The sequence below is a fragment of the Balaenoptera acutorostrata genome, chromosome 10 (genome assembly GCF_949987535.1).
Source record: "Balaenoptera acutorostrata chromosome 10, mBalAcu1.1, whole genome shotgun sequence".
NCBI lineage: Eukaryota > Metazoa > Chordata > Mammalia > Artiodactyla > Balaenopteridae > Balaenoptera > Balaenoptera acutorostrata.
The window spans coordinates 62,053,438-62,071,579 of NC_080073.1; the positions used below are offsets into that span (position 1 = coordinate 62,053,438).

Genomic DNA, 18,142 nt, shown 5'->3' on the forward strand with positions numbered 1-18,142 from the left:
ATCATGTAGACAGAAGCCATGTTAAGTGATAATGATTTATTGTTATCATTTTGACTATCACTTATTGACTGCTTACCACATTCCAGTCACTATGCTGAGTGGTTTTTGTCATTGTTCCATTTAATCCTTATAACAACCCTATGATATTGGTGCCAAAACTGAGTCCCCCAGAGGGTGAATAACTTGCTAATAATTAGAGAAAATGGATTGGCTTCTTAGGTATATGCATTGCAAGAGCCTCTGCTCTCACACACTATCAGTATATGTGGCCAACACAAGACTGGTTTAGCAGGTGGAGACCCACTCTATAAGATGCAGTCTGTCAATTTGTTCAAATGATGATTTATTTTTTAAAATATCATTTTGAGCACTTATTACCCATGATGTATACTGACCTCTGGGGCTAAAATAGGTGGGCCAAAAACTTATGTACAAAACAGAAACCAACTCACAGATGTAGAAAACAAACTTGTTGTTACCAAAGGGGAAAGGGGGGGAGGAATAAATTAGGAGTTTGGGATTAACATATACACACTACTGTATATAAAATAGATAACCAGTTAGGACCTACTATTTAGCACAAGGAACTATACTCAATATTTTTTAATAACCTATATGGGAAAAGAATCTGAAAAAGAATATATATATATATATATAAACTGAATCACTTTGCTGTACACCGAAAGCTAACACAACATTGTAAATCAACAATACTTCAATTTAAAAAAATTTCATGAAGCTTAAAGACTTGTGGGGGTCAAGTACAAATCAACTAATCCCAAGAATAACTGTGATAACTGCCACAAAATAGGTTTTTATGTTACCATGAAAGCATAGTATTCAAGGATGTGGTCTAGCCTGGTGGATCTGGGAAGACTTCCCTTTGGAAGAGACATTTGAACTAAGACCTAAGGGCTGATGATGAGTAGCAGAGGCTGAAAGTATTCTGGGCAAGAAGCACAGCACGTGCAAAGGCCCAGAAGTGGCAGGCGGGTGGCATAATTAAGGAACAGAGACAAAGCTGTGTGGTTAGAGCAAAGTGGATGTTGACAAAAGGTGAGGCCAGAGGAATGGGGACCTGGTTATGAAATCCATTGGAAAGACATTGGGTTTTCACCTAAGAACAACTAGAAATCTGTGGAAGTGTTTTAATATGAGGTGGTGGGGAGTGGAGGAGGAGGGGCTGGGAGCCCGACACAATTCGTTGTGCACTTTCATGAGGGAAGAGCTTTATCTTACTACCCACTGTATTCCTTACACACAGTAGGCACTAAAAACATATTTATGAGATGAACCAATACATTCATAGATAACTTTTGAGAATATCACTCTGGCTACAGTGTGGAAAATGCTGATGGGAGTGGGGACCAAGAGGGTGCCAGGGAGGCCATGGAAGGGGCTATTTCAGAACTAAAGAGAAGGACATGGTGATGGATTGAATACAGCCAAGGGGAGCAGAAGGTACCAGGATAGCTCCTAGGTTTCTGGCATGAGCCACTGGGCAGATGACAGCCCCATTCATTGAGACTGGGAAAGAAGGGCCAGGTGTGAGGAGGAAGGTCACATCATGTCACCAGACGTAGTTTCCATTTATATAACGACAGGCTGTGAATTCTGTCTACAGAAGTAGCAGGAAATAATGAAAATACATCCAAATGAGCCCAAACTGCAAATCTGGAACAAGAAGTAGCCCTAGGTCTCCTGACCTTGTCGAGTTCCCTCAGCTATGAGAGTCATCACTAGATGTTAAAATAAAACCTCGCAAAATGTTAAAAAATAAAAAAATAAAAAATAAAACCTCACTATGGACACTGTCCCTCAACATTTGTGATGTAGGACACAAATAAATCTGAAAAGTCAGTCTGTGTTTGTTGGACTTATATGGGAGATAAAGTTGTTGGAAGCGAATTGGTTTGGTCATAGGTGAGGCCATGGGGGAGTGGTACATGTACAAGTTTCAGGTCTTGATAATACAGTCTGTCCTATGAAGGAGAACATACAAACCAGCGAGCCAGTAGGCATGAAATAAACTGCTTTCAGAGGCTGGGAGATTATTCGTGTACTTTAAAATTCTAAGTTTACAATCCATATACACAGGAATTCATCTAAAGTAAGACGTGTTGTTAAAATATCTTTACCACTGGCATCCTGCTTTATCCTTCTGCAGGACCATAATTTTCCAAAACTAAAATCACATGCTGTCCCTGAGGTAAGAATGATTGACATCTTACACTACAGATGGCTGAGCAGATGTGCACCCAGGTATGAGACCTCACTGCAAACTGGCTGGTCAATCAGAGAGGAGCTGAACAATGCATTCTGAAGCAAAGACGAGTTCTCCCCAGGGAGATCAGAGATCCAACTTGCACAGAATGGTCCCACTGTCAACCATGTTGGAATGCAGAATTAGGCTCTCTTTGAGCTAATAAAGTATTGTCCATATCTGCAACTAATATTCCCACCCCTAAGCATCATACAGGGAGCTCCAGTTCAAGAAGTCCTTTGGTTAAACAATTTTAGGGGTTAAGAGCACAGTCCTTGGAGACAGACCTGATGTTGAATCCCTGCTCTCTCTGTGAAAATGTAGGCAAATTGTTTAGCCTAAGACTCAGGTGCGTCACCTAAAATAGGATGTAATATTGCCTACTTTTCAGGAATGCAGTAAGTACAAATGAGGAAAAATGATAAGCACAGTGTTTGGCATGTACTGACAAGCAAAAGAGTGTCAGTAATTTTTAGAATTGTGTAATCAGTTCCCTGCAAATCATGGCACAAAACACTTCATTGTTTCCCTGGATCAGAAGTATCTTAAAAATTCCTTCCAAAAGAGAAGAGGTAACTTGATGATTTTGGAGTTATAGTCCAAAATAAGCTGCTGCAAGAATGATTTTTCTTTGAATTCTCCTGTTTTATCTTTTTAAAAGATGGCAAGTTATCTGTTATACTCCACAATATATCATGTATATTTTAATATTTAAAATACTTTTAAATAAAGAGTCCTCCAGGAAGATATGACATATTAATCCTATACTCCTTGGTGAGGCATAGTGAGGAAGGACCAAGAACACTGGCCATACCCAGGGATGGCCTGGGGGCTTCACTTTTCGGACTACCTTTACATGGGCAAGTAACTTAACCTCTCTAGGTCTTAGTTTTCCCATGTGTAGAATTATAATAAAAATATTTCCTTCACGAGGTTTGCTTCCACTTCCTCTTTCCCACCTACTCCCATCCCCATCCCACCACTTGCAGCTTTGTCAAGTCCCTAGAGGTAGAACAAGTCACCATTTTTAAAATTATTTTATGTATATTTATAGAGTCTAGTGCCAGGCACCACGGTAAAGGCTGAATCACTAAAGATAATATAATGTCAAAATTTAAGAGAATGTCCATGATGAGATCTGGCTTTATCTGACCTAGCCTGAAAAGCCACACAGCATCAGTACTGCTGCATTCCATTGTTACAACCAAGTCACTAAGACCAGCCCAGATTCAAGAGAAGGGGGCTTGAAACTACCTTTGATGGAAGGAGTGTCAAAAACATGTGGACATATTTTAAAACAAGTATGTAGATGATCTACTCTTAAAGAGTTCCAAAGAAAAAAGAAAGAGAGAGAGAGAGAAGAGGGAGGGAGGGAGGGAGAGGATGAAAGATGTGTCAGACCTCTACACAGAAAACTACAAAACATTATCAAGATTTATAAATTGGAGAAATCTTTATTGGAAAGATATTAACCCTTCTTTTTTCAATATTTAATAAAATACCAATCAAAATCACAGCAAGCAAAAATCAATGTAACTGACCACATAACACACTAAAAAAGAAAAACCATATGATTATCTCAGTAGACACAGTAAAAACATTTGATAAAATCCAACATCTATTCCTGATTTTTTTTAAAACTCTCAGAAAATTAGGAAGAGAAGAGAATCTCCTCACCCCAATAAAAGGCATCTATAAATACCTACCACTAACATCATACTTAATGGTGAAAGACTAAATACTTTTGTTCTAACACCATGAACAAGAAGGGATGTTTATTCTCACCACTTCTATTCAAAGCTGTAGTGGAGAATCCAGCCAGTGTGATGAGGCAAGAAAAAGGCATCTAGATTGTAAAAGAAGTAAAATTCTTTGTATTTGCAGACTACCTGATTGTCTATGTAGGAAGTCCCAAGGAATCTACAGAAAAGGAATCAAAACTAATAAATGTTTAGCATTGTTACAGGAAAAAAAGAGCAAATACAAAAAATCAATTATATTTCTACTATAATAACAATGAACAAATTGAAATTGTAATTAACAAAAAATACCGACTCAAGAGAAGATGGTGGAAGAGTAAGACACGGAGATCACCTTCCTCCCCACAGATACATCAGAAATACATCTACACGTGGAACTGCTCCTATAGAACACCCACTGAATGCTGGCAGAAGACGTCAGACCTCCCAAAAGGCAAGAAACTCCCCACGTACCTGGGTAGGGCAAAAGAAAAAAGAAACAACAGAGACAAAAGAATAGGGAGAGGACCTGCACCAGTGGGACGGAGCTGTGAAGGAGGAAAGGTTTCCACACACTAGGAAGCCCCTTCGCGGGCGGAGACTGCGAGTGGCAGAGGGGGGGAGCTTCGGAGCCACGAAGGAGAGCTCAGCAACAGGGGTGCGGAGGGCAAAGCAGAGAGATTCCCGCACAGAGGAGGGGTGCCGACCAGCACTCACCAGCCCGAGAGGCTTGTCAGCTCACCCGCCGGGGCAGACGGGGGCTGAGAGCTGAGGAAGGGGCTTTGGTCGGATCGCAGGGAGAGGACTGGGGTTGGCGGCGTGAACACAGCCTGAAGGGGCTAGTGCACCATGGTTAGCCAGGAGAGAGTCCGGGAAAAGGTCTGGAGCTGCCAAACAGGAAAGAGACTTTTTCTTGCCTCTTTGTTTCCTGGTGCGCGAGGAGAGGGGATTCAGAGTGCCACCTAAACGAACTCCAGAGACGGGCGCAAGCCGCGGCTGTCAAAGCGGACCCCAGAGTCGGGCACGAAATGCTAAGGCTGCTGCGGCCGCCACCAAGAAGCCTGTGTGCGAGCACAGGTCGCTATCCACACCACCCCTCCCAGGAGCCTGTGCAGCCCACCACTGCCAGGGTCCCGTGATCCAGGGACAACTTCCCTGGGAGAAAGCACAGCGTGCCTCAGGCTGCTGCAATGTTACGCAGGCCTCTGTGCCACAGGCTCGCCCCGCATCCGTACCCTTCCCTCCCCCCGGCCTGAGTGAGTCAGAGCCCCCGAAGCAGCTGCTCCTTTAACCCCGTCCTGTCTGAGCAAAGAACAGAGGCCATCAGGCGACCTACATGCAGAGGCAGGTCCCAATCCAAAGCTGAAACCCCAGAGCTGTGAGAACAATGAAGAGAAAGGGAAATTTCTCCCAGCAGCCTCAGAAGCAGCAGATTAAAGCTCCACAAACAACTTGATGTACCTGCATCTGTGGAATACCTGAATAGACAATGAATCATCCCAGATTGAGGAGGTGGACTTTGGGAGCAAAGTTATATATTTCTTTTTCCCTTTTTCCTTTTGTGTGAGTATGTATGTGTATGCTTCTTTCTGTGTGAGATTTTGTCTGCATAGCTTTGCTTTCACCGTTTGTCCTAGGGTTCTGTCCATCCGTTTTTTTTGTTTTGTTTTGTTTTGTTTTGTTTTACTTTAAAAATTTTTTTTCTTTTTTTCTTAATAATTATTTTTTAATTTTTATTTTAATTATTTTATTTTATTTTATCTTACTTTATTTTATTTTCTCCTCTTTCTTTTTTTTTTCTTTCTATTTTTTCTCCCTTTTATTCTGAGCCGTGTGGATGAAAGGCTCTTGGTGCTCCAGTGAGGCATCAGGGCTGTGCCTCTGAAGTGGGAAACCCAACGTCAGGACACTGGTCCACAAGAGACCTCCCAGCTCCACGTAATACCAAACAATGAAAATCTCCCAGAGATCTCCATCTCAACACCAACACCCAGCTTCATTCAATGACAAGCAAGCTATAGTGTTGGACACCCTATGCCAAACAACTAGCAACACAGGAACACAGCCCCATCCATTAGCAGAGAGGCTGCCTGAAATCATAGTAAGGCCACACACACCCCAAAACACACCACCAGATGTGGACCTGCCCACCAGAAAGACAAGATCCAGCCTCATCCAGCAGAACACAGGCACTAGTCCCCTCCACCAGGAAGCCTACACAACCCACTGAACCAACCTTAGCCACTCAGGACAGATACCCAAAACAACAGGAACTACGAACCTGCAGCCTGCAAAAATGAGACCCCAAACACAGTAAGATAAGCAAAATGAGAAGACAGAAAAACACACAGCACATGAAGGAGCAAGGTAAAAACACACCAGACCTAACAAATGAAGAGGAAATAAGCAGTCTACCTGAAAAAGAATTCAGAATAATGATAGTAAAGATGATCCAAAATCTTGGAAATAGAATAGACAAAATGCAAGAAACATTTAACAAGGACCTAGAAGAACTAAAGAGGAACCAAGCACCAATGAAAAACACAATAAATGAAATTAAAAATACTCTAGACCGGATCAATAGCAGAATAACTGAGGCAGAGAACGGATAAGTGACCTGGAAGACAAAATAGTGGAAATAACTACTGCAGAGCAGAATAAAGAAAAAAGAATGGAAACAACTGAGGACAGTCTCAGAGACTTCTGGAACAACTTTAAACACACCAACATTCGAATTATAGGGAGTCCCAGAAGAAAAGGAGCAAAAGAAAGAGACTGAGAAAATATTTGAAGAGATTATAGTTGAAAACTTCCCTAATAAGGAAAAGGAAATAGTTAATCAAGTCTTGGAAGCACAGAGAGTCCCATACAGGATAAATCCAAGGAGAAACACGCCAAGACACATATTAATCAAACTATCAAAAATTAAATATAAAGAAAACATATTAAAAGCAGCAAGGGAAAAACAACAAATAACACACAAGGGAATCCCCATAAGGTTAACATCTGATCTTTCAGCAGAAACTCTGCAAGCCAGAAGGGAGTGGCAGAACATATTTAAAGTGATGAAGGAGAAAAACCTACAAACAAGATTACTCTACGCAGCAAGGACCTCATTCAGATGTGATGGAGAAATTAAAACCTTTACAGACAAGCAAAAGCTGAGAGAGTTCAGCACCACCAAACCAGCTTTACAACAAATACGAAAGGAAATTCTCTAGGCAAGAAACACAAGAGAAGGAAAAGACCTACAATAACAAACCCAAAACATTTAAGAAAATGGGAATAGGAACATGCATATTGATAATTACCTTAAATGTAAATGGATTAAATGCTCCCACCAAAAGACACAGACTGGCTGAATGGATACAAAAACAAGACCCATATATATGCTGTCTACAAGAGACCCACTTCAGACCTAGGGACACATACAGACTGAAAGTGAGGGGATGGAAAAAGATATTCCATGCAAATGGATATCAAAAGAAAGTTGAAGTAGCAATTCTCATATCAGACAAAATAGACTTTAAAATAAAAACTATTACAAGAGACAAAGAAGGACACTATATAATGATCAAGGGATTGATTCAAGAAGAAGATATAACAATTGTAAATATTTGTGCACCCAACATAGGAGCACCTCAATACATAAGGCAAATACTAACAGCCATAAAAGGGGAAATCAACAGTAACACAACCATAGTAGGGGACTTTAACATCCCACTTTCACCAATGGACAGATCATCCAAAATGAAAATAAATAAGGAAACACAAGCCTTAAATGATACATTAAACAAGATGGACTTAATGGATATTTATAGGACATTCCACCCAAAAACAACAGAATACACATTTTTCTCAAGTGCTCATGGAACATTCTCCAGGATAGATCATATCTTGGGTCACAAATCAAGCCTTGGTAATTTTAAGAAAATTGAAATCGTATCAAGTATCTTTTCCGACCACAACGCTAGGAGACTAGATATCAATTACAGGAAAAGATCTGTAAAAAATACAAACACATGGAGGCTACACAATACACTACTTAATAACGAAGTGATCACTGAAGAAATCAAAGGGGAAATCAAAAAATACCTAGAAACACATGACAATAGAGACACGATGACCCAAAACCTATGGGATGCAGGAAAAGCAGTTCTAAGAGGGAAGTTTATAGCAATACAAGCCTACCTTAAGAAACAGGAAACATCTCGAATAAACAACCTAACCTTGCACCTAAAGCAATTAGAGAAAGAAGAACAAAAAAACCCCAAAGTTAGCAGAAGGAAAGAAATCATAAAGATCAGATCAGAAATAAATGAAAAAGAAATGAAGGAAACAATAGCAAAGATCAAAAAAACTAAAAGCTGGTTCTTTGAGAAGATAAACAAATTTGATAAACCATTAGCCAGACTCATCAAGAAAAAAAGGGAGAAGACTCAAATCAATAGAATTAGAAATGAAAAAGGAGAAGTAACCACTGACACTGCAGAAATACAAACGATCATGAGATTACTACAAGCAACTCTATGCCAATAAAATGGACAACTTGGAAGAAATGGACAAATTCGTAGAAATGCACAACCTGCCAAGACTGAACCAGGAAGAAATAGAAAATATGAACAGACCAATCACAAGCACTGAAATTGAAACTGTGATTAAAAATCTTCCAACAAGCAAAAGCCCAGGACCAGATGGCTTCACAGGAGAATTCTATCAAACATTTAGAGAAGAGCTAACACCTATCCTTCTCAAACTCTTCCAAAATATTGCAGAGGGAGGAACACTCCCCAACTCATTCTACAAGGCCACCAACACCCTGATACCAAAACCAGACAAAGAAGTCACAAAGAAAGAAAACTACAGGCCAATATCAATGATGAACATAGATGCAAAAATCCTCAACAAAATACTAGCAAACAGAATCCAACAACACATTAAAAGGATCATACACCATGATCAAGTGGGGTTTATCCCAGGAATGCAAGGATTCTTCAATATACGCAAATCAATCAATGTGATACACCATATTAACAAATTGAAGGAGAAAAACCATATGATCATCTCAATAGATGCAGAGAAAGCTTTCGACAAAATTCAACACCCATTTATGATAAAAGCCCTGCAGAAAGTAGGCATAGAGGGAACTTTCCTCAACATAATAAAGGCCATATATGACAAACCCACAGCCAACATTGTCCTCAATGGTGAAAAACTGAAACCATTTCCACTAAGATCAGGAACAAGACAAGGTTGCCCACTCTCACCACTATTATTCAACATAGTTTTGGAAGTGTTAGCCACAGCAATCAGAGAAGAAAAAGAAATAAAAGGAATCCAAATTGGAAAAGAAGAAGTAAAGCTGTCACTGTTTGCAGATGACATGATACTATACATAGAGAATCCTAAAGATGCTACCAGAAAACTACTAGACCTAATCAATGAATTTGGTAAAGTAGCAGGATACAAAATTAATGCACAGAAATCTCTTGCATTCCTGTACACTAATGATGAAAAATCTGAAAGTGAAATGAAGAAAACACTCCCAGTTACCATTGCAACAAAAAGAAAAAAATATCTAGGAATAAACTTACCTAAGGAGACCAAAGACCTGTATGCAGAAAATTATAAGACACTGATGAAAGAAATTAAAGATGATACAAATAGATGGAGAGATACACCATATTCTTGGATTGGAAGAATCAACATTGTGAAAATGACTCTACTACCCAAAGCAATCTACAGATTCAATGCAATCCCTATCAAACTACCACTGGCATTTTTCACAGAACTAAAACAAAAAATTTCACAATTTGTATGGAAACACAAAAGACCCCGAATAGCCAAAGCAATCTTGAGAACGAAAAATGGAGCTGGAGAAATCAGGCTCCCTGACTTCAGACTATACTACAAACCTACAGTAATCAAGACACTATGCTACTGGCACAAAAACAGAAATATAGATCAATGGAACAGGATAGAAAGCCCAGAGATAAACCCACACACATATGGTCATCTTATCTTTGATAAAGGAGGCAAGCATATACAGTGGAGAAAATACAGCCTCTTCAATAAGTGGTGTTGGGAAAACTGGACAGGTACATGTAAAAGTATGAAATTAGAACACTCCCTAACACCATACACAAAAATAAACTCAAAATGGATTAAAGACCAAATGTAAGGTCAGACACTGTCGAACTCTTAGAGGAAAACATAGGCAGAACACTGTATGACATAAATCACAGCAAGATCCTTTTTGACCCACCTAGAGAAATGGAAATAAAAACAAAAATAAACAAATGGGACCTAATGAAACTTAAAAGCTTTTACACAGCAAAGGAAACCATAAACAAGACCAAAAGACAGACCTCAGAATGGGAGAAAATATTTGCAAATGAAGCAACTGACAAAGGATTAATCTCCAAGATTTACAAGCAGCTCATGCAGCTCAATATCAAAAAAAAAAAAAAAAAAACAACCCAATCCAAAAATGGGCAGAAGACCTAAATAGACATTTCTCCAAAAAAGATATACAGATTGCTAACAAACACATGAAAGGATGCTCAACATCATTAATCATTAGAGAAATGCAAATCAAAACTACAATGAGATATCATCTCACACCTGTCAGAATGGCCATATCAAAAAATCTAGAAACAATAAATGCTGGAGAGGATGTGGAGAAAAGGGAACACTCTGGCACTGTTGGTGAGAATGTATATTGATACAGCCACTATGGAGAACAGTATGGAGGTTCCTTAAAAAACTAAAAATAGAACTACCATACAACCCAGCAATCCCACTACTGGGCATATACCCTGAGAAAACCATAATTCAAAAAGAGTCATGTACCAAAATATTCATTGCAGCTCTATTTACAATAGCCAGGACATGGAAGCAACCTAAATGTCCATCATTGGATGAATGGATAAAGAAGATACGGCACATATATACAATGGAATATTACTCAGACATAAAAAGAAACAAAATGGAGTTATTTGTAGTGAGGTGGATGGAGTTCGAGTCTGTCATACAGAGAGAAGTAAGTCAGAAAGAGAAAAACAAATACAGTATGCTAACACATATATATGGAATCTAAGGGGGAAAAAAAAGAAAAAGGTCATGAAGAACCTAGTGGCAAGACAGGAATAAAGACACACACCTACTAGAGAATGGACTTGTGGATATGGGGAGGGGGAAGGGTAAGATGTGACAAAGTGAGAGAGTGGCATGGACATATATACACTACCAAACATAAAATAGATAGCTAGTGGGAAGCAACCACATAGCACAGGGCGATCAGCTCTGTGCTTTGTGACCACCTAGAGGGGTGGGATAGGGAGGGTGGGAGGGAGGGAGGGAGATGCAAGAGGGAAGAGATATGGGAACATATGTATATGTATAACTGATTCACTTTGTTATAAAGCAGAAACTAACACACAACTGTAAAGCAATTATACTCCAATAAAGATGTTAAAAAAAATGTTTTAAGTATTCATGTATGCAAATGCAGAGAAAGATCTGGAAAGATGGACACAAATGGTGAACAATGTCTCCCTTTGGAGAATAGAATAGGATGAGAGGGAGACCTGTCAGGCTCATTACTACATAATTTAAACAACAAAAATATTTTCAAGAATTGCTTGCACATGTTTTGTAAAGACTAGTTTTGTCCTCACAGGGAAAGTCACAGAGGAAGGAACAGTGAAGGGGAAAGCCGCTGGCTGCAGGAGGAGGGGGACCAACAGTGACAAGAGCTCCAAGCTCACCCCAGAGGAAACACAGTAAGAATGGCCCCACCTCCCACCAAGGGGAAAAAAGCCCTTCTAAGGAACCAGGAACAGCTCCAGCTTTTGTGGAGTCTGAACTGAAGTAATTGTTTTTTTAAAAAAATAATACAAATTACAATAACAAAATTAGGAACAAGATTTTAAAAGAGCCAGTGCAGGTGGGGGCCCTAGAGCTTAAATTTTATTAGCTTCATGGTAAACTTACCTGTATGTGGAATGTAATTAACTATCACAGAGATTGTGGATGCAATAATGTAAGAATGCCCAAATGGAGAAGACAGAGTAATATAACCAATAAATAGTCAAGTGTCATCTGTTAGAGGACTCTGTGTGCCAGTGATTATATTTTAACTTAGAGCCTAAAAACTGTGTATATATTCAAGCCATAAACTATTTAAAGTTCACATCCATGTCTTATTGTTAACTTCAGGAGCAACAAAAAGAACACAGCAAATATTTTTGTCAACTAATTTTTTTCAATTGAAATTTTCCTCCTGTTTTAATAAACTTCCTTATGGTAGACTCATTTTTATTTAAGCCTTTAAAAATTACTTGTCATTCTTGGGAGACTCTATTGTAGGAGTATAAGAACATGCTCACTCAGAAATGAGTGGATGAGAGCCCAGCTGGCAGGCACATGGGACCAGGGAGTTGGAGCCGAGCTGGAAGAAAAGGGCATTGTGAGATCAGGACCCCTGACTTGTTCACCACTAAATCCCAGTGTTAGGAACACAATAAACTACATTGAGGACCATCGTGCACTGAGAAGAGTCTGTGATAACTGCTTCACAGATAGCGTTCCTCTCAACAGTCCTCTTGGGAAACTGCTATTATTCCCTTTTTTAATAACGAAAGTGAGGCTTAGCTTGATTGGGTGACTTACCCAAAGTCACAAGATTGTTGAGTGGTAGAGTCTGATTCTCCTCTTTCCCAGGCAGACCTCAATACATACGTGTTCTGGGCCTACTTCATTAAAGGAGAAGGAAGAAAGGCTAGGAAAGAAAGGCAAGGAGATGGAACAGGAGCAGATGAGGCCCCCATGCATTCACCCTCAGGAAGAGGACCATTTCCCTGAGGGGTGGTGGAGGAGACCGACCTAGCATTCTTGTTTCAAGAAACCTGCGTGCTGAGCAGATCATCAGGGCAGGCCTGGGTACCAAGAGTTTCCCTCTCCATGTACTTTGCCTCACCCTCCACCATCTCTCCTCTCTCGGCCACAGGGGCTCTTCTCCAAGGCTGTGCCAGCAATCCTCCCTGGTTCCGTGGTGGTCCATCCACATGGTTACCATGGCGCTGTCCATGGTCCTGTTCCCCTTCATCCTTTTGGCTCCTACAGTGTTACTACTTCCATCTCAAAGGCATCTCTGATGGGGTTAAATCCAACCTCCCTAGGGACACGAAGTCTTTCCCCTGAGGGACATCACCGCCTAGGGACGCAGCCTGGAAGTGCCACCCAGGTCTCCTGCAGAGATCCTCACAGGTTTCTCGCCTCCCTTCCTCTCTCCTGGTCCTCAAAACCTTTCCCCTCCTCAGCTCCTCCCTCTGCAACTGGCTGAAGCTATTTCCAAAGACCAGCCTTAGACCCCAGCCACTCTGCTTCAGGCCCAGCCAGGATCCCTGAGGCTTGGAGTCATACTGAGACTCTCACTGTGTGACAAGTCACACCTTTTTTAAATGATAGGAAAGGAAAAGCATGAGGAGAAAAGACACTGGTCTTACCACTCACTGGGGTAAAGAATATAAAAAGATGACTCAGTTTGAGACAGGAGACCCCAAGTCTGGTTTCTGGCTGCCTTTGAGATATCCAGCAGGAGACACACAAAAAGGCAATTAGAAGTCCGGAGCTCTCTGGCTAACTTTCTGTAGACCCCAGTGTGGAAGTGCATTATTTTCCCTCCTAGCCATTTCCATATGGACAAATAGCTTACAGGACCAAGCCTGTTTATTTCTAGAACTCTATTTGGTCCTCTAGTTTCACCCCTATTCTGAAATACACTTACAATTTGAAGAAGAAAAGGACAAGAAGAGAAATTCAACAAAATATTTTTCCCTAGGAGTAGTTAAGGCCCATGAGCTGATTTAAAAGCTCTCTGACTTTAAAACAAGTTATTACAGGTGAAGAAAATTATGTCCTTGGAGATCAATGTCTCATTTTCTACTGACCACAATCTCCTTTCTGTTTCACCTGATTCCTACCAAAACATTGGCTTATAAAATATTTAAGAAATTCTAAGAAACTTTCACTTGAAAAACTGCTGAGTTAATTCCTAGATATTGCCAGCTGGTTAACCTAGTCCCCAGATTCCATGACTAATACCTACTGCTGAAGGGACAATGTTCCAAAGTGGGTGGGGGAGAACCCAAAATATGATTTATTGTGTAAAATGTTTAAGTTCTAAACATTTGTGATATTACAGAACCATGCCATGGATATTCTGTACATACATTTTTTTCTGTGATGTTGATGGATTTTCATCCATATCATTTATATCACAGTGGGATAAGGTGTAAAACCAGGTCACAGCTCTAGCAAAAGGAAATATAAGCTGATAAATAACACATAAGCAAGGTACACCGAAAGTGAGTCACCTAGAAATGCCACAGCAATCCCACGGCTGCCAGCTGTGGAGCTGGACTTGAAACCTGCAGCTCAGGTCCAGGATTTTTCTCATCATCTCGTCGGGGAAAGCAAGCCCACCCTGGTAAGCCCATCTGCTCTCCTCATTACTGACACAGGGAGAAATGCCACCATGAAAAGCCTATGTCATCTGGATCTCCTTCCACTTCACAAATCTCCAAATCTTGCCCAAACCTGCCATGAGGGTCTAGAGCCTGCAAACAGTACTTCCTACCATCCATATTATGAAATTGAGTGATTTTTCATGATGTTCTAAAATCCAAATTAAACAGAAAACACAGCTACCTGTATAATAAACAGGATGAGGTCAACTTCCTTTTGTAGCTATCCTCTGTGATGTTTAAGTTAGAGGTGAGATTTTGGCAAAATTCTGATGGCATCATTGACAGAGACCCAGAAATAACCAGTTCCTGCCTTGTTCACCCAGCCTCCCTGAGAAAATCTGGACTAAGTGAGTTATGTGCAAAACAGACGACAGGGAATAAAAGTAAAACCTAAATAATAGCTGGAAAGACATCCAATAGCCCCAGTGCAATGACTTTTTGGTAAAAGTTAGATGGGAAAACACAGTTTAGGCTCAAAGACCCAATAGAGCTCCTAGTTTCCCCCACCACCACCCCTCACACGTCCCCACCATGGTCTAGGATGGTTGGAGTCCCCAGAGCAGGGATGGATGACAGCCTTACCTGCACACAGAGAGAAGGTGCCTTCCATCCTAACATGTAGCCCAACAAATGGCTTGACCAATTTGATTAACAAAAAACTCTCCTTTGGTTGTATAAAGTCAGGAGAGGTCTAGGCTGAGGCCAGTTTGATGCAGAAAGATGGGTAGAAATCTCCCTCCCAATAGATAGCTCTTATTACAGTGAAGAGAGACTTTTTTCAAGAAAAATGTATATTAATTCAACCAAAGTGTTATCAATCATCATTTACAGTCAAAATGTTGCCACAAGTGTTTTTCTTAAGTGCTTACCATGTGGCATATTAAGTAATTAACTAATGAGAATATGATAAAATAGGATATACATGCAAGATACTGGGCTGAGTTCTGGGGAGAATACGTCAATAAGTAGACACGTAAGCACTCTCTTCAAAGGACTTACGATCTGGAAGAAGAGACAAGAGAAGCCATCTATTCAACATGGAATGTGATGAGCACAGTGGAGGCCTGAGAACCCAGGTCAGGAGTCCTCTGGGGCTGAAAAATATCAGAGGAGGTGTCAAGGAGGTAGCTGGATTTGAATGGGGCCTGAAAAGATTGGTAAATAGTCTAAAATAAATATTACATATTTTCCCATAGGATTAGTGTACACTCACAACATAAACGGTAGCCATTCTAGGGGGGATATTTTAATCAAGTGAAAGAATAAAGCAAATCACCCACAGTCCCACCAGATGCCAGCTCCTCTGACAGAGCATGATGGGAGGGAGGTCCCTTTGGGAGGAGGGACACATACACAACAAGGCACAGAAGTGGGAAGGCACAAGGAGACATGAGAAAACAACAATAGACCCAGATTTGCTGGTATGCAGGGGTTGCAAAAGGGAGCTGGAACGGTCTCTGTCCACCCTACAGACCTGAGATACCCACCAGGAGGCCTGAAATCCTCCCAGGGGCCACAGCTGGGTTAAGATGCTGCCAGAGAGAGAAGAGTTGGACAGCCCTGCTCCCAACTTGCTCTAGGCCCATCTGTCCTTGAGGTCTGGGTTCTCCTCAGCTAGGTAGCCAAGCAGCACCCCTTTCTAGGTATCAATTAGTATCTTTTAATTTCCTAAAAATTCTGCTTGAACCAGGGAGCCAGAAACTCTGATTCCCTGCAAGGGCCAAAGATACCACAGCATGTTAAATGGACTGCAGTGACCTTGACCAAGACCAAACCACAGAAAGAGCCTGGGGAACCCTGCCCAGAGCTCACACATTAACCAGGGATCTATAAACCCCAAGCCTGTGAACTTGAATAGAAAAAAAATACATCTTTATTTTCATTAATCTTTAACTGCAACACAGCATTTCCTTCTATTACAAACCAGAGCAGTGTTAACAGTACCCATGACTTTGTTACCAACAGAAAACACAGATATTTTCATATCACATTACAGTTATTACTGTGAATTCAAAATATTTTATTGTCATTTCAAAATTGGTTATTAGACTCATCACTGGATCTTGTTATTAAATGTGTGAAAAAAAGAAGCAGGAAATTTAAAAAAATATTTGGTTAACTGCATTTCATTACAATTAGGCTCTTTATAATGCTATGTATTTAATGTTATGCATTTAAATACATTACCCTAAGAAAAGTCCACAGGCTTCCGACTGCCAAAGAGGTCCATGGCACTAAAAATTCAGAACCGCTGGTCATAAAGGAATAAGGAATTGGTCTAAAAGTCAGACTCAGCATCAAATCTGATGAATAGAGGGGACATTGTTCTGAATACAGTGAAGTAGTTAAGAAGGTAACTGGTGAGAAAGGGCAACAGTTGTCCTCTAGGCACATTCTCTAAAAGCGACACTATTTTTTAAGGTAACATATGATGTACTCCTTTCTAAGACTGTGATGAAGGAATCAATAGAAATACAGGATCATAAGATACGAAGAGAAGGCAATCAAAGGTAGCGTCTTAAACTCCCATTACTTCCCTCTCTTATCCCCCCACCCCCTTGGCCATATTAAGTCTGTTTTCTATATCTGTGAGTCTTTTTGTTTCATAGATATATTGATTTGTATGATATTTTAGATTCCACATATAAGTGATATGTTATGATATTTGTCTTTCTCTTTCTGACTTAGTATGATAATCTCTAGGTCCATCCATGTTGCTGCAAATAGCATTATTTCATTCTTTTTGATGACTGAATGATATTCCATTGTATATATATACACCACATCTTCTTTATCCATTCATCTGCCGAGTTTGGGATTAACAGAGACAAACTATTATATATAGGATGGATAAACAACAAGTTCCTAATGTATAACACAGGGAACTATATTCAGTATCCTGTGACAAACTGTAATGGAAAAGAATATTAAAAAGATTATATATATATAACTGAGTCACTTTGCTGTATAGAAGAAATTAACACAACATTGCAAATCAACTATACTTCAATAAAATTAAAAGAAACAAACAAACAAAGGTAGCATCTTTTAAAGTATTTGCTTCCCTCTGAGTCAGAGGTCCTAGCCCTGCCTCCTGGCTGAGCCCATGCCCAGGCTTCACCTGGGTACATGTCTGACATAACTAATTTTTGTACTTGCTTCTGTCCAACATCTCTGGACACATGTGAACCCCCTAGATTGGGAGGGGCACTGAGAATGGCAGGGTGGAAGGGTGGCAGCTTATGAATGGAAAGAGCTATACCATTGAGAACTCTGACACTTATAGGCTGTGACCAAACATCATTCAGAGAGAAGGAATGTTCTCTCAACTCATAATATCATGATCTTGTAGACAAATTGGCTGAAATCTTCCATAAAGGCAGCAAGATCTTAATTAGAGCTGCTCGCCTCAAATCGAATTGCTGGATCAAGCAGGTTGGGAGAACTGTAATACTGGGGGTGGAGGGGTGGGGGCCACTGGTGTGGGTGCACAGCATAAAAGGAACCTGTCCTTTTCCCTTCACATGGTCCACTTTGATCACTGCAGGTACCCCAGTCCTGCGGCAGAGTGGCAAATGGCATTGGGTTCTTTGAAGCTGGCTTCACCA

The 18,142-nt window shown here is 40.4% G+C and overlaps 1 long non-coding RNA gene across 2 annotated transcripts in view; it reads right to left on the reverse strand.

Moving 5' to 3' along the window:
* Positions 1–16,209, reverse strand: part of LOC102998281 (uncharacterized) — an 86,544-nt gene extending 70,335 nt beyond the window's left edge. For both annotated transcript variants that reach the window (XR_009009406.1, XR_451415.2), the window contains exons 1-2: positions 16,022–16,209; positions 15,534–15,628 (exon numbers count right to left, since the gene is read on the reverse strand). This is a non-coding gene — a long non-coding RNA (uncharacterized LOC102998281). The remainder of the gene's footprint in view (positions 1–15,533; positions 15,629–16,021) is intronic.
* Positions 16,210–18,142: the final 1,933 nt, after the last annotated feature.